Genomic DNA, 26,985 nt, shown 5'->3' with positions numbered 1-26,985 from the left:
CAGTGATTAACTATACATCCTGGACCAGGATCTTAAACTTCTGGCTTTGCCCAAGCTGGCCACATCAGCATCAGTTCAGGACTCTTTTCACATCAGTATGATGACCTTCTCCCTCCAGAGACACACTAAGCCCAGGAAGTGGAGAAGGCAAGCAGGTCTGCAAAACTCCCCTCCAAAAATCCCAGCATTAGTGCATAGTAGGAAGTCTCTTCCTCTAACAGAGTCCTTTACAAGAGCTTTCAAGTGAGTCATGAGTCCATTTTCTTTAACTGTTGCCAAGGACAAAATGCATCACAGTCACAGAAAAACTGAAGTGGTTGTTGGCAATACCAAAAAACTCCAGAAGCTTTAGCAGAAAGTTAAAACTTCTTATACTACTGCAGATGAATAATCTGCATTCCCTCCTCCTATCTCAGACCAGGTGGAGTCACCCCTTTCTTTGATGGCCTCTTCGGGTTTTATTTTGGGCTTCGGACCTCACGGAGAAGGATTTGTGGTGATTTTCTGACACTGCTAACTTGCCAGAAATTTAGACTCTTCCTCATGTTATCTCAAGCAGTTTGGGCACATCCTAAGGAATGTAGCCATTTCTGTACTGGAAAGGGTTTATTGCTGCTATTTTGGGGACATACCTTGTATTTGCCACAAAGTTGGCTTTTGTGATACATTCTCAAAAATTGCTGCATGCAGCTCCCCTGCTGCATTCCAAATAAAGGTTTATTGATGAATCTTTTTGACACACACAGGTTGCCATCATCTCAGAGCATGAGATAATTGATGTAGCTTGAGGAATATTGTGTTATATATTTGGGCAATAAATCACACCCCAAGTTCCTTAATGTATATTTCACAGTGAGGCTTGTGTGTCTTATCTCTTCTTGTACAAACATAAGCAAGATCTGCAAATATTCTTAGCAAAAGGGGAAAAATGTTTGGCAGAGGTAAAATTCCTTCTTGGCTTGCTGAAAAGGTTTGCATGAATTGTCTGAGCAACAATCTGCAACCCAGCAAACACCTTGCTTTGCTGTAAGATTAAGCTCCTCAGGAGCGTATTCTATTCTGAGAGCAGGGAGCAAGAAAGAAAATAACCTTGCAGTATCCTTTAAGCCTTATCCAAACAAGCGTCAGGATTTTTTTAAAGTGACTAATGACTGTAGGTGCCTTGAGACTCCATAAAGAGGTCTGATTTCCCGGGCTTAAGGTGTTGCCTGAAAATAGCAGCCTTGCTGGTGCCTCATGTTAGCCAATCTAATACGGAGGCACTCAAACTCACTAGATTTTTCCCTTACATCAACCTCTAGTGCAACCTACTGGTGATACTGTGTGGCAACTAACCTACAGCCTTGGTGTTTCAGAGACTCCTCCATGTTTCATTGCCTGCCCAAGACCAAAATATCTGTCCTGGTTGTTGAATCAAAATTGCTGTAATCCAATTTGTCAGATAGGAAAATTTTGGAAACAAGACTGAGAGCTTCTCTACTTCCAAACCCCAACTGGGAAGAGGAGAAAATGAAGTGCTTTGCCCCTTTAGATGTCAAAGATAACCTCCAAGCTGTAAAACAATCAACTCGTGTTATAGAGACCTCAGGCAGACAGACTAAAGCAAAAACAACTAAGGTGTTAATTTCAGCAATTGATCTCCAGGCCAGTGTTCACTTCAAAGGATACTCGTGATCACTTGAGTGTTAACATTTCCAAACAACTAGTATAAAAAGAAATATCCTGCACTGAGTCAAATGACTTTTTAAAGGAGTGTAATTCATTCCGAGTGATATACCAGGGAACATATGTTAAAAATAAAACTCTGTGCATCATGTGAAATGTTACAATTAAAATAATGGAAGCCCACCCTCTAGGGTAAAAATTAATCTGCCTTTACCAATGATAGAAAACAGCAGTGCAGCATTTGGAACCAGAAAACTGACATTTCTCCACCACATTTTGAAATGCACCCTCAGACCACCTTCAAGAGGGGATCCCTTGCCCACAAAGATTCTCTCCCCACTGTGCTTATCTCCTTGTGCCTTGGAGTTTCGTTCACAACAGTAAGGCTGTAGGTGACTTAGGACAGCACTTCGCATGGATAGCTTTACTGCAGACATTTCCAGATTGCTTGCAAGAGCTAGGAGGACAGGGGATGGGAGATATTCAGTGTTGCAACTGGAAACATTTACAGCATAAAACTCCATGTACATTGGCCAACATAGCATGATCTCTTGCCTCCTCTCTAACTGTAGAATAGGATACCATGTGCTGTAACGGGAACAAAGGGAAACACGACCATGTCTCCAGTCAACCAGAGTCTGCATGTCCTGAGCAATGTTGTAGCTTTAAACATAGCAATGAAGTGTGAACTAGCCACTCATATTCTGACTATCCATATAGTTTATTTTGCTTGTCATGGACGTGTACCTGGCAGGACAGAGAAAAGAGCCTGGCAATACAGCAAGAACGTTATCCACTGATAGGTCAGCACTTGTTCACCACTTTTACCCAGTCTGCTTTTCTGCAGCTGAGCTTTTCACATTGGAGAGTCTGCGGAGTCAGACCAGAGAGTAGCGACTGGGCTGGATTCCTGTCAAACCCCACTAATAAGTGCATGTTCACACTGGCCTGGGAGGAGGCCAGACATCAGACCCACTGACTATTCACCACTCAAACCTCTTGTCTTGAGCCAGGTCATGTTTTCAGGCACCTCAGAAAGTTCTCACCTCCCAGGGAACCAAAAGCGTGCCAGGCCTGTGAAGAGTATCTAAGCTCTCTGTTCAACTGCTATGTTAATTAGAAGGTGCTCACACGCAGTGGCAAACCACAGGCTCACTTGCAAGACAGCTCAGCTGTCTAGGTTATGTTCCAGCTGTCCATTGCCAATTCCCAGCTAAGACAAAATAACTGCCATGTGAGCACTCAGTCCACTTCACAAGAAAGTGGAACAGTTTCAAATCAACAGGCAACTGAAGTGACCCTGTTCTGCTCAGCCGTGAATCAAAGTGTTCACATGAGCCACTGTCTCAGCTGAGAATGGCTAACCAAAAAGCTGGAAGATCTCAGCTGATAGTTTTAGTCACTGCAGTGTTCCCTGCCTTGGGATGGAGATGTAGGAATCAAACCTCTCCTGCTTCCAGGCATCTTACACTGACTGCTAGTATGGAAAAATGGCCTGTGCTCAAGCTACTCCTGGACCTGAGTGGACTCACTCACAGCTTATTTCATATACTAACTCCAGAGCAGCACCACCTGATGATGAGACATGTGGTCCCAAGCCATCAGTCAGGCACAAAGATAGCCACGGACAGAAGCCTTAAGCAAACACATTAGCAAGTGTGCAGTAGTCAGGACATCATTCAGGTGACAGGAGATACTGTGGACAAATATCACTGACTGGTTTTCTTTGGCATGGCACATAAAACTGCTGCAGTATCTCTGGTTCATTTGTCCTCTGTCCTGGGCAACGCATGCAGACTGAAAAAGCTTTTTCTGATTGACAATGCAAATTCTACACAACAAGCCCACCATGTAAAATTACTGCTGTCTTTGTCTTCTTAAGATTGGTCAGTCAGAACTTTTTTATCCTGGTAGCCCTAAACAAACATTTTATAACATTGCAGTGTTCAGTCTGAGTTTTCCTTTCTGCCTTAGCGTGCACTTGCTCTGCTCAACCCTCTATACCAGGATTTCTGAATATTCCTTTTAAAGGATGCTCAGGCAGGTAAGTCAGCCTTGGATTTCTGGACAAGAAATGTTTTATTTCTTGGAAATGTGTTAAATTGTATCCAGGGTCTGTTATATATAATACAGGACATTGCTGACTGACATCATCTGCTGACTGACACCTCCAAGCTGGCTGGTCAGTTCAAGCTGTAATTGGCTCCAGTCCCAGGGAGGGTGGAAGAGACTGTGAAACTAATGATCTGCTGGTTCCATCACAAACATCCACAGCTGAAAGCCCTTTGCAGACTACCCATAAAAGGTTTTGTGAGCCTCCAGTGGCCAAAAAAATTGCACATTGGGAACTCCTCTTCTGGAAGGAAATGCTGCCTGATTTCCACAAGAGGTTTTCTGTGTTAACCTGGTTCCTGCAGCACTGTCTTAGCTGCAATGTCATGTCTGCATGGATCTCTCTTCCCTTGCCCCTTCCTCCAGATGCAATGCCAATACAAGGTGCCATGTTTCCACCTCATAACACAATTCAAGAACCTCAGTTCCCTAATGTAAAAACAGTGATTGCATCTGTATGAGTTTCAGGTAGATGTCGGCAGTTGGATCTCATCTCATTCACTTATGAAGGACCCTACTTCACATTTTAACTCTGATGCGGCCTGTGCTCCATGAGAGGCTGAGAGGAGGGGGGGGGGAGCTTCTCTTGCCCATCTTTGAGCTGCACTGCTCAGTTATACACAAGAACTCAGACTATAATGAACGTGTCCTTCACGCTGTGTTCAATCCTGCTGCTTTGCTGCACATAGTAACAACTGTCCCTCACACAGACAAGATGTGCTTGGCATACTGGCTTTGCACACTGGAGGAGCAGAGCCCTTGCTGGCAGAACACTGGTGTCACCCAAGCAGGCAACAGCTCAATGCCTTCTGACACAACCTCTCATTCACCAACTGTCAGCAAAAGCAAGCACCTTTGCTTCCTTTCCTAGGAATCTCACAAATCTGGTATCAATGCACAAAGAAGCTGACTTAAGGCCATGTCAATGGCGTAATGTAAAACACAGGCATAAAGCTGGGAGCAGACAATGCATATACCCTCTTCTTCTTGCTGCATGTCCTACCTGTTAGGCTTTCCTCTGTCTGTGCATGCCCTCACTGTTTTAACAGCATAGAATTAAACCTGGCTGTATGAAAAATGCTCAGTTGAAAGCTGCAAATTAACATATCTGAACTCAAGGTCCTTGTCCTCCTCCACTCTCATCTTCTTCTATCTCATCTCTCCCCTTCTCTTCTCCCTTCCCCCCTCGCCTCCCAGTCAGCATTTTTGCAGTTTATATCATACTCAACTCTGGCATTTCAGCAATGCACTTGGAAGTTGCTCTTAGAGGCTAAACTTTATTCTCCTATATGAGTTTTTTTGTTCCATTCTCGAACAGGGATTTCTTGGAAGGGCAAGTACTCACAGAACTATAGCATACGGCAATCATGCTACATGCCCTGATGGTATGTAAATATTAATATTCACACACCACTGAAGATTACAAGATAATTAGAGGCTATATAACCACGTAACTCAGTTTATAATGAGTATGACAGTTACAGGACCAAATTTTGTCATTCTTCCAGGCCTGACTCTTTGGAATATCTTTTTTTTCCTTTGTTTATGAGGAATTAATCATTTGGAGCCTGATCCAAAAAGCTCTAGAGTCAACGCATGTCTTCCATTGACTACAGCAGATTTTGGTGGAGATCTCCAATTATGTAAACTCCCTTGAGTCCTTAGCAGCTCAGATCCCAAGCACATTACAGGCCTTCTGCTACCCCATCCCTCAGCAGCATCATCAAAGTGAGTTATCAGAAACCTGCCAGATGAGATTCACCCTTTGGAACAGATGAGAGGGTCAGGCAAAGCCTTTCATTTGGACAGAGGACATGCACGTCCTCAAGCATGCTAGGTCACGTACTGACAGAGTGTCATTAGGCTACTATGTCTAAGGGTCCACTGCCTGGCTCTGCTCCCTCCCGGGAACACCAGGCCAGCTCCTGCCAGTCGGAGACTCTCACATGAACCCCAGAGGAGCAGAGGGGCCGTGGGGCTGTGCCATAGCCAAATGCCTGCAGAAGGAGCATGGAGTGGGAGCTGTAAGAGAGAAACATGAGCACACTTGGGCCTCTGCAGGCACAGCATCAGGAAAGAGTGCTTCCAGCTCCCCTCTCTCCTTCTCAGCCACCATGTTTGATCAGACTTTGCTTTTCTGCTGGTAACATCCATTTCTCTTTCTGGCTTGCACACAGTTATGGAGCTAGTCCATTAGCCATCTGAATACAGCCTTTGGTGGATTTGGACCCTATTGCTCTATGGGAGCTGTTACAGGCACTCTCTGCTTTTCACAGATTTATTCCTTTGACTGTTTTTCTGCTAGCTGTGGGTGGGTAGCAAACATTGTGAGGAAGAGATGCCAGTGGACAGGTTTCCTCTCAAGTGTTGTAAGAGCCCCTCACAGAACCAAACTGTCAAGAGACTACCTCCCTTGCTGAAAAATTCATGTATTTTAAACTAGAAGAAAACTGAATGGTGAATAGCAAACAACAAATAATTAATACTGGCCTGTTTGTTCTTAGTAAACTGTGGAAAGTCAGCACTTAATTAATTATGTTCACAGAGAGGCATTTCAGAGAAGTTCACAGACAGGTAACGAGCAACGGCATCACTCTGCTTGAACATTCACAGACAGGTAACGAGCAACGGCATCACTCTGCTTGAACAATGAGACCTAAAATAACATTTTATGGCATTCTCCCTAAACACAAAGAACCCACTTAGAATACCGTTTTATTGTATTTTCTGTGCACATGTTCAGTAAAAACCAGAAATGTTACAGTGAGACCTTTATGAGTCTTTTGAAGTGAAAGTGTTTGTCAGGTAAATACATGTGTTTTAGGTGTTTATTATTACAGTATGTTCTGAAGCTGCCTCCATCCTATGTTGCTGGAAGACTGGATCAAAACAGATCTTATCTAAAGCCAGTATTTCACCATCAGGTTATTCCATGGTACACATAAGAAAGCAATTCATAAGGTAATATCTAAATATTTTGCAACAATTCAGTGATCATTGTTTCTTCCTCTGCCCATACACACTCTGTGTCCCGGGGGCTGAGTCTTCACAATACAACAGCCTACCATGTCCCAGCAGCTTATTCCCCACACCCTCTGCTGCTCCTCCTTGCTCATTTTTGTACCCACCAGAACAAGCTGGCTCATGTTTTGGGCAAAAATTCTTCAGCAAATAACGTTTGAGCTGCAAATAGTTTGTAAAGTAATCAGAATTACATTTGTAAATACATAATTTAAAAGCTTACATAGTAGTGCTAGAATATGGATTGTGAAGGCTTTCTCCTACCCACTTAGACAACTTTGTATGTATCCATTCTAGGATGAATTCCAAAATATTACCATTGACTGCAATTTAATATATGCTTTTTGCAATAATTTTAAAAAGGCAAGCCAACTTCTCATCCATTCACATGGGTTTTTACAAATAGCAGTCTCCCATTGATCCCTGAAACTAAATACACAAAGCAGGCTGAATGGAATTTCGGCTTTGATGTTGAATGAACATAAATAAAACAGTTTGCTGTTATTAATTTCTACTACTACATTTTTATTTGCATGTAAATGGTTGTGATTCAATTTCATAATTACTGACTGTTCAAAGCTAAGGAAAGAAGTGATCTGAATTCCCTCCGTGTTCCCACCAATGCCTTTTGCCTGTGCCATGCAATCAGTAAGGGACAGGAGGTGGCCATGGACTGCAAGCTCTCCACTGCTCTCTCAGCAGTGCATGGAGCTGCAGAAACGGTAGTAACCAAGTCTTTGGAGAAGCACTAGTTGGACTTCACGTTTGTAAATTCAACACTTCAGTGAATTTCCTCTGGAGTGTCTGTAGTTGCATATTCCTCTGAACAGCAATGTCTACCTTTAAAAAAGAGATTTCTATTCTTGGTCTAAAAATTAGGCTCCATCCGTGGAAATGGATTCTCTGCGTTCTCCCAAAAATTGTGCTGCAATAGATGCCTAATGGGTCGCAGCGTCTTATCGGTCATTTCTACAAACCTCTATAAAGGTGTAACTGAAGTCAGTCAATGCCAACAACTGTAGAACAAACTCTTACTTTGACTGAGAGAGATTTTATGTTCAAAGCTCACTTTAGAGGACAAGAGGGTTACAGTCTTGCATTTAGAAAAGGATCCATATCTTTTCACCATGTAAGGGCAGTCCCAGCTCCAAAGTGAGACACCAGGACATACGGCAAAGAATATGGGAATGAGATCTGGTCAAAGAGGTATCAATGGACATTTTCACCAACTATGTACTCAAAACCAGGAAAAAATACAATACCTTCCAGAATATATATTAAAGCAATGAGCCAACCAACCTGTTTCTTTGTCTTGATTTCTTACATTTGTTCATATTTATTAGGCATATTCAACTAACAGGAAAACTATTAAATTTGACCATGGATCTGGACAGTGGATCAAGAAATAACATAAATACTCTTTTTGATGATTTTCATAATATACAGTGCAGCTGTCTGATGGCACCAGACAGGATGATCCAATGCCTTACCCCAAGAAGGTTGCAGCAAGTATTGCCAGCATGCCTGCATGAGTATTCTCCAAGAGCATGAAGTGCTCTACCCCTCCATGTGCAAGATTGTCACGGAATCACTTGGTGACACCAGAGTACGAAAGGAAAACTTTCTAATTATATCAGGTCTCAACCCCATACACCACAACCTTTTCTATAGCATTGTCTCTGTATCTTACTCAGCCTTGTACTTTCAGATGTCCATACATAAATTGATTTAAAATTAATTATCTTCCAATGGAGCCTATCGTTTTTGAAAGACTTAGCCATAGACCTTGTTTGACAGAAAAAAGATTGATTTCTAATCTGAGTAAAAGTGAATGTTAGAGCATCTTTTGACGGTTAGATTTGGCATGGTTAAGCATCTCATAACCTTTGTTTCTCCCATGTGGTTGATTGTCCCTGTGCCTAGCCTCAGCCACGAGCTAGACATCAACATCACTGATGCTGTTTATGGGTTTAGAGCAAATACATTTATTACTATACAAGTTGGCAGGAAATGCAAAGGCATGGTGGGTGGAAACTGTGAGCCACAGAAACATACACGCTGCCAGCTCTGCCACCAAAGGAAAGCACTAAGGCCACAGTTCCTGTCTAAGCAGTGTCAAACCCGTGGAGGACAGCATAAACCTGGCTCCACCTGAGGCTAAGGGGAAGAGTGATAGTGAAAGGAAGTCTTCATGAGACAACTGCTACAGAGCTGATCCCTTCACCCAGGGCAGAGCTGGCCCTGAAGAGTGCTCCCTGAGCTGCAAATACAAAAGGCAGCAAAAACCCTGACAAGGGTTTTGGGGCATTGACAGTCAGCCAAAACCCGAAAGATCCTGCTAGATATGAGCTTGCTGTGATTAGATTAAGTGTTCTCTTTCTGTAATTTCTTCGCCTACGTCTTTTATAAACATTTGTAACTGTGTTGCCTGTATTGGATGCTGTAAATACTTCTCCTGGCACTTTTCCCAAAGCTCTCCTTTAATTTAAACCAGGCTAAGGTAGCTGCGTAAGATCAAAGTGTTTTTCATCAAGACTATGGTGAATTAAAAAAACCTGAGTACTAAGAAACCATATCAAGTATCCAGCTCCCCAACATGATACTTCAAGAGAGCCAAAGGGTAAAGGACCTGCCCTTACAGAAGTTACATGGGCTAATTCAAGACTTGGCACTATGGGGAAGGAGAAGCAACCTTGTGACCATAGCCTTCTCTGGCATACAGCGAGGTGGCAGGAAGCAGTCCTGAGCACAAGGAGCCTCCAGGCAATACAGGAGATTTTTGTAAGGGAAAAGCATTTTTATTTTCCACGCTTGCACATGGCGGACAGCATTAGACAGCCTGACAGACCCGCCAAGCTTTCTAACACTTTCAGAAGTCACACACAGTCTCTTTACTTGCAAAACCAACCCTGGAAAAATCTAAGTCCAGCTGGAGAAAACCTGGGAAAGTTTTGAGTGTGCAAAACCTGTGGTTTCACAGCCCAGCCACAAAATCAAGCCACTGTTGTGTCAGAGTGGCATGGTACCTGTTTCAGTCCCATGTTTTTTCTGTTAAGGTTTTCAAATAGGGGTTTCAAGTTCAAAAAAAATAGCTGTTTGAACAGTTGTGTTTAATCTGTATGTTGGATTCATGTGGTCAGTTACTATGTTAGGGGGCTTCTGGTATCAAAGGCAGCAAAATCCTTTGACCACAGAGTTAAGTTTTGGTGTGTGTTTAAGCCAGCATGCTCCATTTAGGGTTGGATTCCCAAGACACTAACACAATGCAAACAAAGTTCGTTGTTACTTATAACCTTCATTTTGCCTTAAGAACCAGTGGAGAATGAGGCTTTGTGCTAGGTGCCACACCAAGAGAACAGCAGACTGGCCCCACAGAAAGAGCTTATGGTCCTTCAAATAGAGACCGGGTGGTGGGAAACACACAAGCCCTTGGGCGGCACAATATACACAAAACAGTAGTTCCTTGGCATTGGAGAGTGGGATTGGCCAGAAGGTTTAGCCGCCGATGAAAGGGAGAAAGCTGCTGTAAAAAGAGGTAGGTAAAGGGATAAGGCTGGAGTGACACAGAGCTAAAGAAGCTGAACAAAAGGGAATGGGAGGGTGGACGCAAACCGGTGATCAGCATGGGTAGCGGGAGTCCAGACAAAACTCCTGAGAGTCCTCCGAGTGCCAGAAGTCCCGGGCTGGGGCTGGCTGCAGCCTCTGGCCAGCTCCTCTGCAAGCTTCCCCGCGGGCCACGCAGGGGAGCCGGGAGGATAAGGCATCTGGACAGGGTCCTCCGCTGCACACTTCTGGGTTCAGAAGGTTGCTGGCAAGCTCAGTCTCCCTCCTTCCCCCCCCGTGCAGCAGACCCGGTTTTGGCTGCCTTCGCAGCTGCAGCTGTTCCTACCAGCTGGAATCAACCGTCCTGGCCCTGTTCCAGCTCAAAAGCAATTACATTCTTGCAAGTGGATATTGCAACTTCCTGTCCTAAACAATCATGTACTGTTCCTCCACACTATTAACCAGCTGCTGTCTTCTACCCAGAGATGGCTGAGGCACAGGGTGGGGCCCTGGAAGAAAGGTGGTGGTGTATCAAGTTAAGATCATTCCTGTGTAGGTTCGCCTGCAGTTTAGGAAGGTCAGGGAGTGCTTCTTGCCAGCCCTGCATGCCTGCAGATAGCATTCAGCACTCCAGTGCCATAAGGGTGATGAAGAATAGCATCATCTGGGCTAGACGCTACAGCAGGAGAGTGCTTTTTCTTGGCCCAAATCTTCCAGGTGAAATCTTCCTCTATGCCTAAACTTCATAAAATAAAGCCTCTCCAAAAGCTGATGCAAGAACTCCCTTGCCTTTGCCAAGCATTTAAAACCAGAACCTGGCCCATAACACCTGGAAAAGACTTTTGTAAAACATCTTCGTGCAAAAGGTGCTGCAGGCATCCAAATGTTTAAGTGGGATTACTGGTCCCAAACTAACAAGCGTAGTTTCCTGCAGTTAGCCTTCTAAAAACGTTCCCCTCAATCTCTGGCTTCTACATTCTTTGTATGTGAGAAAAACAGCAGATACATATATGCCAGAGAAGAACCAGCATCTGCCCAAGCGCAGCTCAAGGCATATTGTTCCCTTCTAACTCTGCTACGTGAGTAGCGTGGATCTGAAGTCATCGTAAGACTTCATATTGCTGTAACTTTTTCCACGTCCAAGTTCTTCAGAGGCATTGATTAATCAAGCTATCCACCCCTATGAAGAAGGCGCGCACACATTAATTAATATGAGAGTAGCACAGAGAGAGGCAAAGTACCTTGAAAGACAGAGTAAACACACGGAGGAAGCTGGGAACCAGGCTCCCAAGTAAGAGGCCATGACCATGCTGTAAGAGGTCAGGAGGGTTTTGGGGGTCGCAATTCCCTCTCAGAGAGGCACCATCTCCTGTAACAAACAGTAGATCCACACCAACTAGTCAGGACAGTTAAACCGCTCATTTCATCTAAGAATAACTGACTACACATTTGGGGAGGGAAGGCTTTTAAATATTGCTGATACTTATCTCCTTAGTTCTTAGTGCCTAGACCTTGCTGCCTATAATTACTGGCCTGGTGATGTACCTGTGACTTACTTCTCCCACCATGTCAATGAGACAAAGCAGCAAAGCCAGTCACCTAGAGTTGCACTGAAAATCTGCACTGAAGCCCTACTCTAGGCCTGTCACAGCTTGGGGAAACACCCCATCATCTTGCCTTCATTCTTGTATCAGGCTCTGCTTGCAAAATACAGGTGAGCACCCGGACATTTCACAATAACAAAGTGTTTTGTCTTGGTTGAAACACCAAATATTCCATTAACAGAACTGCCCTTTAACATGACTAAAAAAGCCTGGTAGATATTTTCTGAAGAAATTGCAGTAACACCATTTCCCATGCGCTTTAATAGCACAATATCAAGTGATATACTGACAAAAGAAGCATTTTGCAAAAAAATTGTTGGTGTTTTTTTTTTTAAACTGTGAGTCACATGATCTTTCCACCTCGTGTTTTAGATTTGTGATAGGCTCTGTATTGGCCGACAGCCAGTCGGTCCTAAATATAGCGTAAAACCAAATATTTAAATGTAAGTCTGAACAGACAGATTTTTTTTTTTTAACACATTCCCTTCAAGTGCTACAAATTCTGCTGCAGATGCAGCTATAGATAGATATTTCTCCTCCAAAGGAAGTATTATATCCCCCGGATTCCCAAGGTGATGCTACAGGAGAACAAATCCTAAAGTACTATTACGTATGGGTTTGAGTGCCATAATTTATAAAAATGTCTCAAAGTGTTGTACAGTACAGAAAAGCACGCAGATAAATCATAGAAACATACACATTAGGTACAGTATATTTTCAGCATGTGCTGTCTGCCAGCTTGTAACATATACACCTGCATAGAGGAGCGCTAGAAAGCAGTACATTCAACATGATTTATTAGCTATGGTATCAAAAAACTGTCTGTATCTGCATGTATCACTTGAATACTCTGCTTTGCACAATCGTAATCCATTACAGTTATCTTGCTTGTATGACACTACCTGGGCAAAAGTAAGAGTGAGAATGAAACAGGGCCACTGAAAAGAAACTATAAACCAGGGTGTTTCACTGAGTTTCCACAGATCCTCTCACAACATCCAGATCCCACCTGGGATTCTGATTTTCTTCTCTTTTTTGCCTGATGTAACTGCTGTCTCCAGTTTCTCCCTCTGCTAGCTTTATGCTGGACGATCTCCAGACTGTTTCACACATGAGAACACCTCACTTGCCCCTTCATTAAGTAATTTTTGTCCTTCCTGCAGCTCTGCTAATAGCCTCTGAAAAAAGCTGTCTTGTCCCAGGAGGCAGACTTACTGCACAAAAAGGAAACAATTCCTCGCACTAGTGAGCGAAACAGTGAATCTCCAAGAGCTTGCACTAACTCAAGTCCAATGGATCTCTGGTCCTAAGCCAGGGCTGCGGAAATACTGTCATGTAAAGACTGCTAATCATGGACCCAATCAAATTCAGCATCAACTCCATGATCATCACTGAAACTTGTTTTGTTGGTTTTTTTTTTTTCTCTTTTAATTAGAAAGCTTTGGACTTTTTTAAACTTTAAGTCCTGGGAAATTAAAACAAACCAAACAATGTCCTTCATTTCCTCCTATTGCTGGCTTCACACTCTTACATCACTTCCAACACTTGACAATATCACCCATACCCTGATTGTCAATCTCCTTCCAATCCTCCTCCCAACCTCCTTTCTTACATAAATCATCCTGGTCTCGTTTCCATCACTTGAATAGCATGTTTCCCATCTTCATCACATGTTCACCTTTTTCTTGCCTTAATTAAAGTTTTCTCAGAGCTTGGAGTGTGACCTATTCTACAATACGAATAAATGGCAATTTAAATTTGAAGTAACCACCTCAGTAACAAAAAAAAGTAAGTATTTAGTGTGGACACATACTGTGGAACCAGGAATTCCAGAGATATAACCCTCTTAGTTTTGCAAGTCCTATCAATCAAAGAAAAATAATTACTGTGTTATCACAAAAATTAAGACAATTGCCATAGTCGTGAAAGGAATTCCTCCTTTTCTTACTGTCACCTGCGCATTCCCTGTCCCTTGTGCTCCATAGCACTGGTCACACAGACTGAAAAGCTTTTGATTTGTTTTTGCACTGGCACATCTATTGCACTATCTTTATTGGATGTCACATGTATTAGTCTCTTGGGAATTTAGACTGTCTTTATTAATTGCCCATTAGTAACAACAGATGATGTTGATTAACAGTTGAAAGAAAACAAACAGAAAATTCCATTAGTTTTTAAAGCTTCTCTTTGAGTGTCATATTTAAGTAGTTCCTTGGGGAGGGCTCATCAAAGTCTGGCCCATTTTGTTGATAAGTGTCTGCTACAACATACCAAGCATTCAGCTAAGCAGAAAAGGATTTAATGGGACTGTGAACCTGACTAATTTAGGTAGATGCTCCTTTCTGTCTACTATTGCAGGACATTTTATTTTCTCCCCTCAAAATCTGATGAGCAAAAAAGAAGGTTCAGGACATGACATTTTCCAGGATTACGCAGCTGTGTTAAATCTATTAAACAGCAGCTAGGATCCCCATACTTCACCATAAATCAGTAAATACCATACAATGGGAAAGAGATTTTTATAGCCGTTGCTTTTACTTTGAGCTGTGAGTTTACAGCTTTTCAGCTTCGGGGAGAAAAGGTTTTGCTCCAAAGTCATTATTTTTCTGTCATTTTATGTGCCAAATATAAATGCTGGATGCTCCATTCCTATTCCAAGCCACCATCATGTACACTTATCTCTATCGCTGCAGCTGAAAAACAAGAATGCTTTTAATCCACTATCACTTATAGAGTAATGCTGAGTGAATATCACTTGTTGACCCAATATCTTTGTTCAAGTGCAGGATAACGAAGCCTCATCATACCTTCCCCCATAGCATGCTTTCCCCAACAAAGCCAGCTCACTGCATTTCTTGACAGCTTTGTTCTCAGAGCTGAGATGTTCCTTTTTACCATTTCTAACCCTTCTAGATTTACCTGTAAAATGTGGTATGGCCAAACATGGTTTGCACACATACTGTAACTTTTCTCTCTTCACCTGCCAGATTTAGCATGGGAGAGGCTGATGTTCTCCGTGGCCCATGCAGTCCAAGATTAACACATGGCCAGATGGAGGCTTTACAGGATAACGTCCCTGAATAGATCAGGGAACCTTCCACAGAATCATAGAATAATTCAGGCTGGAAGGGACCTCTGGAGGTCACCTAGTCCATCCGTCTGCTCCAAGCAGGGCCAACTTCAAGTGTAGATCAGATTTCTCAGGGCATTCCAATCTCAAAACGGGCTGGTCTCTGACAGTACACAATAGTGACACTTCCCAGAACAATAACCATATATAGCAACTTTCCAGTAAATCAGCTACAGAACCAATAGGTTTAATTCCAGCCACTATACATTCACTGTTGAGTACTTCCATGACAGAGGATACTTTGCTATATATGCATCTTCCCCTCCTACCTATAGGAGAGGGGCAACTAGCTCAATTGGACAGTAGTTACAGACAATCAAAGGCTAAAAAGTTCTGTGCCTTAAAGTTACAGAATAGTCACACATTACTATCCCATCTGCAACATGCCCAAGTCACCTTCAGCCTGTCCCTCCCCTGAGACATCCAACTAGCCTTTCCTCTCTGCAGCCAAATAACCATTTGTATCAATGTGTAATACAGCATTAACTAAATCAACTCATGAAATTTTCTGTTGCAGCTGTTTTGCATATACAATAACAAAGCAAAAGTCTGTTAGAAAGCAAATACATTTTACAATGTCTGCAGCATTTGAGGCCTCAGGTACAGATAAGTGCCTTGTTGATACAGCTGTGATTCCCTTGGGACGGGTCATTCCGGAGGCTGGCAGTAGCACGTCCTCAACAAAACCTAGAAAGCTTCCATGCAGCATTTCCAGTCACCTTATAAAAGACAGTTCAAGCAGTTCCCAACGTAAGCAGCTTTTAGATTAAGATAAGAAACAAACAGGAAAATACAGAAAAAAAAAAATAATCACAGCAGTAGGAGAGAGTGATACATTTAGAAAAGCAGTTCAAAGGAGAATCTTTTTCTCACAAAGTCATGCTCTCTTTTGGGGGATGGGTTGGGTTTTTTTCTATTATTGCTTTTGGGCAGGAGGGGAGGAGATTTTGCATTGTCGAAACAGGAGGAAAAATGCAAAAATCAAAGTTGATTTGACTTTCAACTGCAGATTATAAAGACTTGAACTCTAGCTCCAAAGAGCAGATTTCACTGGAAAAAAAGCATGTAAAGAAATGTAGGTATTTCTATCTCCAGTCATCATAAAAAGCTTGAAAGATATTTTTGTGTGTGTGAAAATAAACCTGGAAGAACCTTAAGTCAGGGTGATGACTTGAAAGAAGAGAAATGCCAGATCATGTACCACTTAAATTATTAATGGAGAAATTAGGATTTGTCCCCTTTAAATTCTCCTACTAGCATTACTCTTGTTAGTATCGCAGTACAAGGGGTTTTAGACAAAGCAGCACACAGTGTTCACTAAATCCATGCATAAAACCGAGACCAGAGACACTTGCATCCTAATCCCACTTTTATTATTCTCAATAAAATGGAGTCTTTAAAAACCATAAAGGATCAGTGATGCTAACAAATACATCTTCCAGCTGTTTTAGGCATAATGACTGTATGACTAATGCACAGGTAAAGCAGTTAGAAAACTGAAAGCAGTTTAATTATATGCAGACTAGTGATGGACAATACCATGCCAATCTCTTACTTATACCAAAAAAGGCATCAAAACACCACTGAGCTCTGGGAGGAGTGAGGCAGTCTGCACAGTCTCCTGCAAGCGAGGCAGTAGTCTGTCCGTGCTCCCTCTCCCCCATGAGACCAAGATCATTTAGGGACACTACACAGAGGCAGGGACTGCAGCATAAGTAGGTCTGATATTCCCCCTTGATCTCAAGGACATGTGATCACCTCAAGAAAACTTTTCCATTCCTGGGATACTCTGACCCTGTAGATCTCCCCTTGCATAGCAGTTTTGCACTAGGGCTTTGCTGGGCAAAGAGAGGATCTTCCTCCAGAGCGGAAGCTGGCAAGCAGGCAGGCAGGGAGGGCAGCTCAGGTGAGGCAAGGGACGGGAAGGGCACAGGACAGCACAAAGCCAGGCCACACCAGGCTACACAGGGCAGCCCAAAGTAGGAGTCGAACAAGCATCCAGGGTAATATCAGCAGCTCATCAGTTTGATATCGTTGATCGCACATGTTATTTGGATCGCAGTACTCCAGTGGTATTGGTAGATCAGCCACTACAAAGAAACTCTCCAAGCAGCATGGAGAATTTAGACACACAGCTCCCATGAACTTCAATGAGAATGATGCATCTGTCTCCTGCGGTAGCTTTGAAGCTCTCGGCCAAAAGTATTCTTAGCCCTACTGTCATGCATGTCCCCAAAGAGACAAAAAAAGAAGGTGCGAGCATGTGAGACAGAGAGCGGACGTGGTTGAGGAAGTGAGAGACCAAGCAGAGCCTGATCTGGGAACCCTGCAGAGACAGATCATGTCCCTTAGGCTTTATGTTATCAACACTTATTTGAGGTAAAGGACAGGCCTTTTTCTCGTAGCAGAACAAGGGAGCCAGTCTGGAACGCTGGGCTGCTGACACTGAGCTGCTTTCAGACACTGGCACTCCCAGATCATTAAAGTCAGCTGAGGTATCTCTACCTGACCCTGCAGACACAGAAAACAGAAGAAGCAGGGCAGAGAAAATGGTACAACAAAGATACAAAGGGAAGAAAGCTTTGCAAGAGCTGGATTTGCAAATACTGCAAATCAAGTCTCTTCTCCATTTATGATTGTATTTTCTCAGAAAGTGCTTGGACGTGAAAAGGGAGAAAAACAGCTCCTAGACAGATGAAAATAACCCCTTTGCATCAGAACAGCTCAGTATCAATGCATCCCCTTGCTTCCCATTGGTACACACAGGTTTTTACTCCGACCTGCTGTACAAGGTTGAATTTCCTTCCCCAACTGCACCTGCATTCTTTACTTGTGCATGGCCTCTTGCCTTGCCACAACACTGGTATCTCCTGCTTCTAGTTCAGAAGGTCTAGAAAGCAGTGGCTAGAGTACATTAATAATAAGCAGTGTGTCTCAGACTCCCCTGGAGCCTTGAATTACTCATTCAGTGGGTTAGAAAAGTTCTGTATGGAAAAATGTGCCCTGCAAAGGCTTGTTGGAACAATTGTATGTGAATGACTTCCCGTCCTTGCAGAGCTAAACCAAGCAGTCAGAGCTCCCTGTCCTGAATAGGTGATACACAAGGAGCAGCTCCTGCACTTTGGAACAACCCTCTGTGCCTCACAAAGGCATTTCATGAAGAGAAGATAAGAATTACAGTATTTTAAATGCAGTTTATGCAGACTCTAGAAATAAAAAGATGTCTGAAAGTTTGGTAAAAAGTCAAGGTCAGTAATCTTATATGCCGAGTAATTAATTACTAACTTTTTTTGTTCTTATCTTCACTGTGTCTCCAAGGGTAGAATGCCAGTCCACAGCCTGACTCAACTGAGCACAGATGTTGCTATTGTATATCCTTTATCTGCTGCAACACCCCTTGGAGCTTGACAGTTTGAAATTACATTTTCATGTTGGAGCTGTATTTTCACAAATCCTGGAACTTAAATAACTCTTGGAAAAACAGAGGAGATATTAGTTTGCCAACTAGAGTTGATATTAATTTTTATTGTTTGTTCCTATAAATGGGTATGGTCTTTTTTCTGGAACACAGTCTTATGTAGAGCAATACCTTTTCCTCAGATGGCATCAAGAGGCACAAAGCAAGCTTAAAATTCTCCCTACTCCACCTCCCTTCAAAACTGCACTCACAATAGACAGGGCAGATGCAAGCACATGTAATCATGCTGCTAGACAGAAGCCCCAACAAATCTGAACTTTGCAGGTGTAAAATTGGAACCACAAAATAGCCATTCCACTTGAGAAGCCTGTACATATTAGGTGTCCCTACTGTTTCATCGCCTTTCTGCTCTTTTCCAAAATAAAGTGTAGGGTTACTAGATCCACAAAGGCTGCATGCATAGAACAGGGGGATTTCCACAGCCCCCCTAATGCCCAAGAGGCTGTCAGCTTTAACAATTTGGTTAATGACAGTGGTGACATGTATTGGTAACAAATTAAATTAAGTTAAATTACTACTTAGGATTTCTTTTTTATGCCATTTCACTCTTAAGATTTCTAGCATAGCTCATTTTAAAGACAGCAGTATAAACTTTCATTGTGTATGTTTTCTTCAGCACCACAAACCTCAAACATTCAAAAATTACAAGTTAGGTCCTAATAGCACAGTTGGTGTCAATGAACTTTGAGTTGTTCTCAGTTTTGAGGCTGAGTGCCATTCCCAAGATGGTCTCCCTAATCACATGCAACAGAAACTCACTTTTAAAACGGGCACATTTAAATTCTTCTGCAAGCCTGACTAGAGAAACTTTGGTTTTATGAAAAACATACGATGCCTAGAAATAAATCTGAGGTGAATGAGCTGATAGTAACCCTCTACGAACAAAACCGGGTTTTAATGGCACAATAGTCTCTGAAACAAAGGCAATGAAAAATAAGAAGTAAATCCAGTTTGACAGGATTCTTTAGATTATACATTCTTTAGAGCAGAGACTACCTCTTGATTTGTACAACATTTGGTAGGTCTCATCAGGACCATGATGTACTACCAGAATTTACACACATTCAATGGAGACCAAAGATGGTTGAATACAAGGTTTCTGCTGCTGAACTGCAAAAATCCAAATACACATTTATGCACCACGCTTAAGGAAAGCACACTTGGGAACTAAATTCTTTCCAGTCAGTTGATTCAAACTGAAATGTGGTTAAATTGATAATTTCATTAAAATATACTTAGCATTAAAAAAGCCTACAGGAAATACTCAGCATGGCAGCCAACAATGCAAAATAGAACAGAACATTTCCAGCGCTATTATAAAGGAATTGTGTGGGTGGCAGAGTATTTTCTTTTCGGGAAAAAACAAACAAACAAACAAACAAAATAATCAGGTGTATAAAAATCAGAGCTTACCTAACATGCAACAGTCCTGCACTTTCTCACACTGGATCTGCACCTTTCTTTGGAAGTTGCCATTAATATAGCAGTTCCTAGATGGATTGGCTCCTGTCAGTGCACACTTCTGAAGTATCGCATATGCTTAAATAATGCCTAGCAATTTCACGGTCTCTAAAATTTAATGAAGTGAACTTTTCTTTGATTAATTTAGGGTATTGTAAAATTTACTGCTTGTATCCTCCCTGGGAAATACAAAGGCAGCTGGATATAGTAACTTTTTCTCTGTGTCCTCCAGAAGCAGGCACAATCCACCAGCTCGTGGAAAGGTTGCAAGAGCAGGATTTGCTACCACGTATTTGAGGAGGACTGCACCAAAGCAACTCTCTGCTGTGCCTGTAACATCTTTTTGGATCATTCCACTGAAAAAAAAATACTGATTTAAATTCCTCAGTGGTTTAGGGCACCAGTACTACTGGAGGGGAGGACGTGGTAGGTAGGTTTTCCATCTCACAGAAGCCACAATCACCGGCACTGTGGTAAACCTGGGCCAGGCAGTGGCACCTTGTGCATGAATTAAAAGGACTGGTGCCCTCCTTCCCGGACTGCCATTTATTTAAGCAGATGGAACCTGAGCCTGGGCAACAACAGGTCATCTTCAAATGGCAGCTGCCATTCCCTGGGCATGAGACCTGTACAAGAGCCTTGGCACAGTCAAAACTACCCTGTCCCACCGTGGCTTGGTCTCACAGGTGTTGCATTTCAGTTTTCAGAACAATAGACAGGCAAGGTAGGGCTGCAAGCCAGCTTGGTCCGATTTTTACACTCATTTTCTGCAACAGCTTAGCTCACTCACAGGTGTGACTAGATGTATACACATTTATGAAACTATGAAGATCACTTACTAGCCTTCAGGCATATGTCACCATTTTCAAAATAACTTCTCGACTGCACTACACTGACAGCCGTGGTAACTGTCTCTGCGAGCTCCTTTAGCCAATGCAGGTACTCAGACATCTTTGCGAACAAAGCTAACGCTATAATTTTGACATCAGTAGATAACCATGGATTAGCTAAACTTGACAACCTGGGGTAATTTCTTCACATGCTTAAGCTTTTATTTCACCCAAACGAGCTTGAAAATAACTCCTAAAACTAAGACAGTGTAGGTTATGAACTATATTATAAAATATGAAAACAGCCTGAACCTCTGAAGCATCCTGGCCTAGAAATAGGAAAGTATTTGTTGATAGGATGTGTCTCTTGGAAGAGGAATATGCATCTTCCTTTGAAAGACTTCCATTGCTCCATCAGTTGTGCTTTATTCTTAAAATCTCTCTCAAGGGAAAATAAAATTTGACTTCAGGGATTTCAAGGTTGCCTGGCTGCCAGACCTGTTTAAATCATCTACACTGGCTGAGAAAACAAGCTCCAAATGTCCTGAGCAGTGAGCAGCCCTGTAAAAGCTGGAGCTGAGGATGGTTACACTACTCTGTGCTTGCAGTATTTAAGCACTAGCATATCGCTCCTGCAGTCTGGAGCAGCGACCTCAGCTTGGCTGCAGGGGAGTCTCAGTGAGGACTGTCCAAAACCCACATTATATCTACACATGACTTTTGCTGATAGCTCAGGAACAGCCACACAAGCCAACAGATTTCTGGAGGCAGCATACACAAGTCTTACAAATTTTGCTTCAGCTGGAAAACATCTGTACTCACAGCCCCAGTAAATACAAGCATAAGATATGGGCAATAATGCCAAGTCCAAGTTTTATACTTAGGAGAGGCTTTTTAGTGGTACTCTTGCCCTCCTGGCCACCTCCTGGGGAGTACAAGGCCCAAAGCATCTCTATGACCTGGGCATGTTTGTAGCTGTGATACGTTAGCCGGGTGCCGCTGTTACACTCAAGCGAGCACACTAGCTGCAGAAGACACGTGTTTTAGACGGCCATGGAGACACTGATGGTAAGTGGGCATGAAAGGAGGGATTTTAACTGGCAGAAGTAGGGAAGAGACAACCTTTTAGTCATGGTATCTGTACTGACAGGTTAAAGCTTCCTGAAAAAAAATGCTAGTATTTACTGTATGCACTCATGCTGAAGGACAACTATTTAAACAACTGCCTGAGAGTGCTTTTAAGAAATCAGCCAAAACTAATGTCAGTGAAAGGAGAACAATCATTAAAACATTCTCAAAGCTTTTTAATATGTCTTGAAATAGCCTTCTTGCATATAGGAATGCTAGGAGATTAAGATCCAGTATCTCATGATCTACTGTGTCTAGGAACAAGCACTTTAATACTATTGTAAATGTGCCCTCTTGGATTTTTGACTGCATATTGTTTCCATCTCTAGATGTAATGAGTGTCAAAGTCCCCTCTCCTAAGCCATTATTGTTTGCCATACATGGGTGTGATTTTGGCTTAGTAGGTCACATTTTGAGGAAAAACAGATTATTGGTTTGGGTTTGTGTTTTTTTTGTTTCAAGATGACACCTTTTAAAAGCAATTTAGAAAACTGGCATATTAGCACACAGCAAGGCACTTCAAAAGTGCAATTTATCATAGGGCTCCCCAGCTCATGGGTGTGACTTACTCAGCTTTCCTAAAGTGTGATAGCATGTGGCAAAAACATTTTTGCCACTCATTTAGCCATCAACACAACTCACACATAAGTCTACTGTTTATGATTAATGGTATCACCCCAATGCATGCCAGTAAGAATTTGTAGCATAACAGCCCATCACAGATTCTGTTTATAACACTGTTTACCCTTTTTCCATAAGTTCTACCACTAAAGCACATGAGTTAGTATGAAAATGTCAGTATGTCTGCCACAATTTATTCCCACACACTGGTTATTTTGAGAGACAAATCAGCAAACACCTAACTCCTAGATTATGCAAATCTATTTGTCTTTGTAAAAAAAGTAATTGAGACAGCTTTTTAAATGCAGCTCACTCCACCCAAACTTTCTTTTGGGTATGCCAGTTAGGACTGTCTTCAGTAATGTCTCTGGATATGCTTTACCACATTCAGCCACACAGCCCATGCAACCACATCACAGGACCAAAATAACACATCTCGGATATTAGTAATGTGAGGACAGATGGTTTTCAACATCAGTGTGTCCGTTAAGGACCACAGGACTGCAGAGTCCTCAAAGATCACTAACAATGCCTTAGGCCACATTTTATCATTGGTTTGGTCACATCACCTCTTAAAACTCAACAATGATCTTCACCCAAACAGATGCACAAACCCAAACCCCACCTCTGAAAACCTTCCAAGATATGATTTCAGTTCCAAACTTTTCTACTGCTTACTAACATCAAGAGAAGCTGATGCAAACTCAAGATCCAAATGACCATCTTCTCTGATTGCGCCAACTAAAACCACACAGTTTTAATTTTACCTAACTCAAAGGGGAAAGTGCCATTAATTAGTCGTCAATTACATGCACTGACTCCCCTTCCCCTGTGCACTGATAGCTCATCCCACAGCTTTGCAGTTTCTGTATCCAACTGGGAGGTGTATACACACCTAAGGACAAATGGTGCTAAACCAAGAGGGGCTGGAACACAACCCTTTGTGACTGTAAGGAACAAGAAATACTTGGATACCCATCATCTTCAGTCACTGTAGCCATCCTGCAGCCATAGATGCAATCAATCACCTGGCTGGAGGTTTCAGGGCAGTCTGCTAATAGTTTCTATATGACCTTCTCTGCTGGCTTTGAGAGATCAACACAGGCACAAGAAAGCCTGGACTTGGTTCTTGTCACTTTTTCTTAAGCTGCCCTATGATGAACGTTATCAGTGCCATTTAGGCCTTCTCTTACAATCTTCGGTGCTTAAACAGAGATAGATAGCAAAAACATCTCCCAGATCTTCCACATTACCTAGAAGATCAGAGCCATGTCCGTTTACCCCTCGCATAGCCATTTGGAAAACAACCTGCAAGCCAATTGCAAATCAGCAGAATATTTAACACTGGCCCACAGCCCATTCCCTGCTCTTTCCTTTCCCGAGGACTTACAATATTTTCCCTGCTGCAGATGCTCCATTTTGTAGGAATCACTTAAAGGTGTCCCAGTCATAAATATGTGCCCACAGTTATGGATACTTGATTGCCTTTTTGCTGGTCTTACTACAGTGGGCAAATATCTCCAACAAGTTAATGGGATAGACAGCTGGGGGAAGTAACTTTGTCATTTGCCAAATCCAAATTTGACAGAAATCTTAAAGATCTATACTTGCACATAGTTTTCAGCACAACTCCCAGCTAGAAGCACTAGGTAGCATTACCTCTAATTGTGTTGAATCAGACAACTCAGAAGAAGTTGGAAAGGGTACCAAGTCACAAGTAGCCAATATGCATGTCATTTGCTCTGAATTATCAAATGATCTAATTTCCATATCTGTACGTAATCTGCCAAGAGCAATAAACATATTGACAATTGAGACTTCCTGCCACATGGATACACACGGAGTATGTCAGCTGTGGCTATGGCAAGTGGAGACTGCTTGCCACAGGGGAACTGTAGCCGACTGGCCAAACTTGGAGAAAGGCAGTACACTGAATTGCCATGAAAGGTGGGCTAGCAGAGGAAGAACTTACATGGCTAAGCCAGTGAACAGGTTGAGGCATCCTGATGGGAAGGAAGAGCCAGAAAGACATGGTATACTGACTGTTTAATGGGGTATGTGAGATTTTTTTATGAGCAATCTATGCTTTTAACCTGATTGTTTTCAGGGAGCCCAATTAATTTCTGAGAACCTTTCTAATGTATGTTTATATCAATCAAGTGGAGAGGTACCCACAGGACCAAATGCACTTCCTTTCTGTTGCTGCTAACATTGCCAACCAGTCTGGGCCTTTCAAGATGAGGAAGGAAAAGAGAGGAAAAAACAGCAACTTGCAAACCATGTATTGCACAAATCCACAGCTTTACTAAGAGTGCATTTCAAAGAAGAAGGAAGAATACAATTCTGTATCTGAAAGTACATCACCTAACTACATATCGTGCCAAAAACTGGTTCCACCATTAAAGCAGTGGGAATGTTGGTTACTGAAAACATTGGACATTCATCTGTGTTGAAGCAGTTTTGTGCTGCCCAGTTAGTGAACGACAGAAGGACGGAAAATCAATTTTTATCGTATCCCTAAAATGAAAGCAAAACTATGCAATTAACTTATATGCCTATTGACTACATAATGAAAAGTGCAATTAGATATATTGGTTGCAAATCCTACCATAGTCAATGGGAGCATGTGGAGTCACTGGAAGCATGTGGGTATATCTGACTGTATGTTCTAGCTGGAAAACAGCACAGAGGAGGTAATCAAGTTAGTATTAAATATAGTTACACCAGTTCAGTTAGACCACACAAATCATTTCTAGAACACAAATAACAACTCACCAAGTGAATGAGATCATTAAAGCCAATATACTATTAAAATTTATTTGCTGAAAGCATGGGACTGAAAGCTTTACTTAGAAATGAAAAATCTAACAAATTGCCAACAAAATGTAATATAGGAAGGAAATAAAAATAAATTCAGAACAGCAGGCATAACTGCCACAGATAAGAAACAATAAAAGCTAGAAACTAATCCCTGACAACTAAAAATTTACAGCACGGCAAAATGCAAGTGACCACCCTCAGACTATTTTCACTTAGCAGAATACTCAAAAGCCTCTTCTGAAAACAATTATCATTTTCAGAATTAATCACACCCATTTGAGTGTGTGTTGACTTCTTAAGTGTACTCATACACACTCACTGGTATCTATGATTTTTTTCTTCTATTATTACAGTACGGCTGGGAAGCTGTGTGGAAGAACAGGCTCCCCTTTTTGCTCCCCTTTTGCTGGATACAATGGTTATAAGGATGCTCTGAGATGTATGTATTTTCACACCCAGGAGCACTTTTGTGCTAGAAAAGTAACTTCCAGAATTTGATGCACAGGAGTGAACATACAAAGATAAATATTCAAAAGAAAATAAATGAAAAAGCTTCTCAGACCCACTTTCTTTCAGCTGTGCAACATAGCATTCTTTATATCCACTTTTCCTTTTTAACTGTGTTCATTAATACGTTTCTGCTTATATTACTTATATACCATAATACACACAGGAAGTGCAAAGGTATACAGCTTTTTACTATCCAGAGTTCTGTGTATTTAAATGCATGCAGTTAACATTTCCTTAAATGTAGTCAAAAGTAATTTATAACAACCACTTGACAGCACAGTAACAGAGGGTAAGGTAATTAGCATGGAAACCATCAGGACTCTGTTTGCAGAACCAGCCAGCTTTACTCCTACCAGCTGTAGGAGCATCATCATACTAATAAAGAATCAAGGCCATTTTAGATCTCAAATTTCAGAACAATTAAAGCTGAATAAAAATCTTGCCAGCACCGTATATCCTTTTAACAGTCCTCATCACTTCTGTACTGTAAAATGAATGAGGAAAAGATTTATGCAGGTGCAATACCACTACAGTGTAACCTCCACAGAAGACATTAGGTCATTAGCTTTACTAGGCAGAAGCTGTCACAAGAGAAAAATACAGACTAAAACACTGATGTGTCTGCCCCATCTGGTCCTGTTTTCATTGTATATACAAATTACATTTATAGAGCAGACCAGTAGCTGGTGGTAAGGCTTAACAGGGGAAAAAAAGACCTTTTCCCTGGGGAATAATATTTACAAGAACCTTAAATAAGCAAACATAATTCAAACAGAAAAATAGTGGATTCCCCTGTCTGGAAAATAGGCTGAGCACACTGGTGAACCCAGTACCTTCCTAATGGAGCATTTCTTCTCAGAGGCAGAACACGGCCTGTCTCAAACAAGTCTGGAAGGGGACTCAGGCACAACAGATAATTAATCCCAGGCTTCTTCCTAAGAAGCTTAGTCAGGGCTGAACACCAAAAAGGTGCCAGTGGTCTAGTAGAAGGGTGGCATCTTTCTGTCCCACCTCTCAAGGCTCTCCTCATCATGCAGCAAATGTGGGAAACGTCAACCATCT

The 26,985-nt window shown here is 42.1% G+C and overlaps 2 protein-coding genes across 3 annotated transcripts in view; both read left to right on the top strand.

Moving 5' to 3' along the window:
- LIFR (LIF receptor subunit alpha) overlaps positions 1-6,291 on the top strand; it is a 201,632-nt gene extending 195,341 nt beyond the window's left edge. The window contains exon 22 of the transcript XR_012779038.1: positions 6,282-6,291. The gene's annotated coding sequence lies outside the window, so the exon portion shown is untranslated. The remainder of the gene's footprint in view (positions 1-6,281) is intronic.
- Positions 1-26,985, top strand: part of GDNF (glial cell derived neurotrophic factor) — a 170,614-nt gene that overhangs the window by 38,729 nt on the left and 104,900 nt on the right. The window lies entirely within an intron of this gene.

Source organism: Mycteria americana, chromosome Z (genome assembly GCF_035582795.1).
Source record: "Mycteria americana isolate JAX WOST 10 ecotype Jacksonville Zoo and Gardens chromosome Z, USCA_MyAme_1.0, whole genome shotgun sequence".
NCBI lineage: Eukaryota > Metazoa > Chordata > Aves > Ciconiiformes > Ciconiidae > Mycteria > Mycteria americana.
This window is presented reverse-complemented; position numbering and strand designations above follow the sequence as displayed.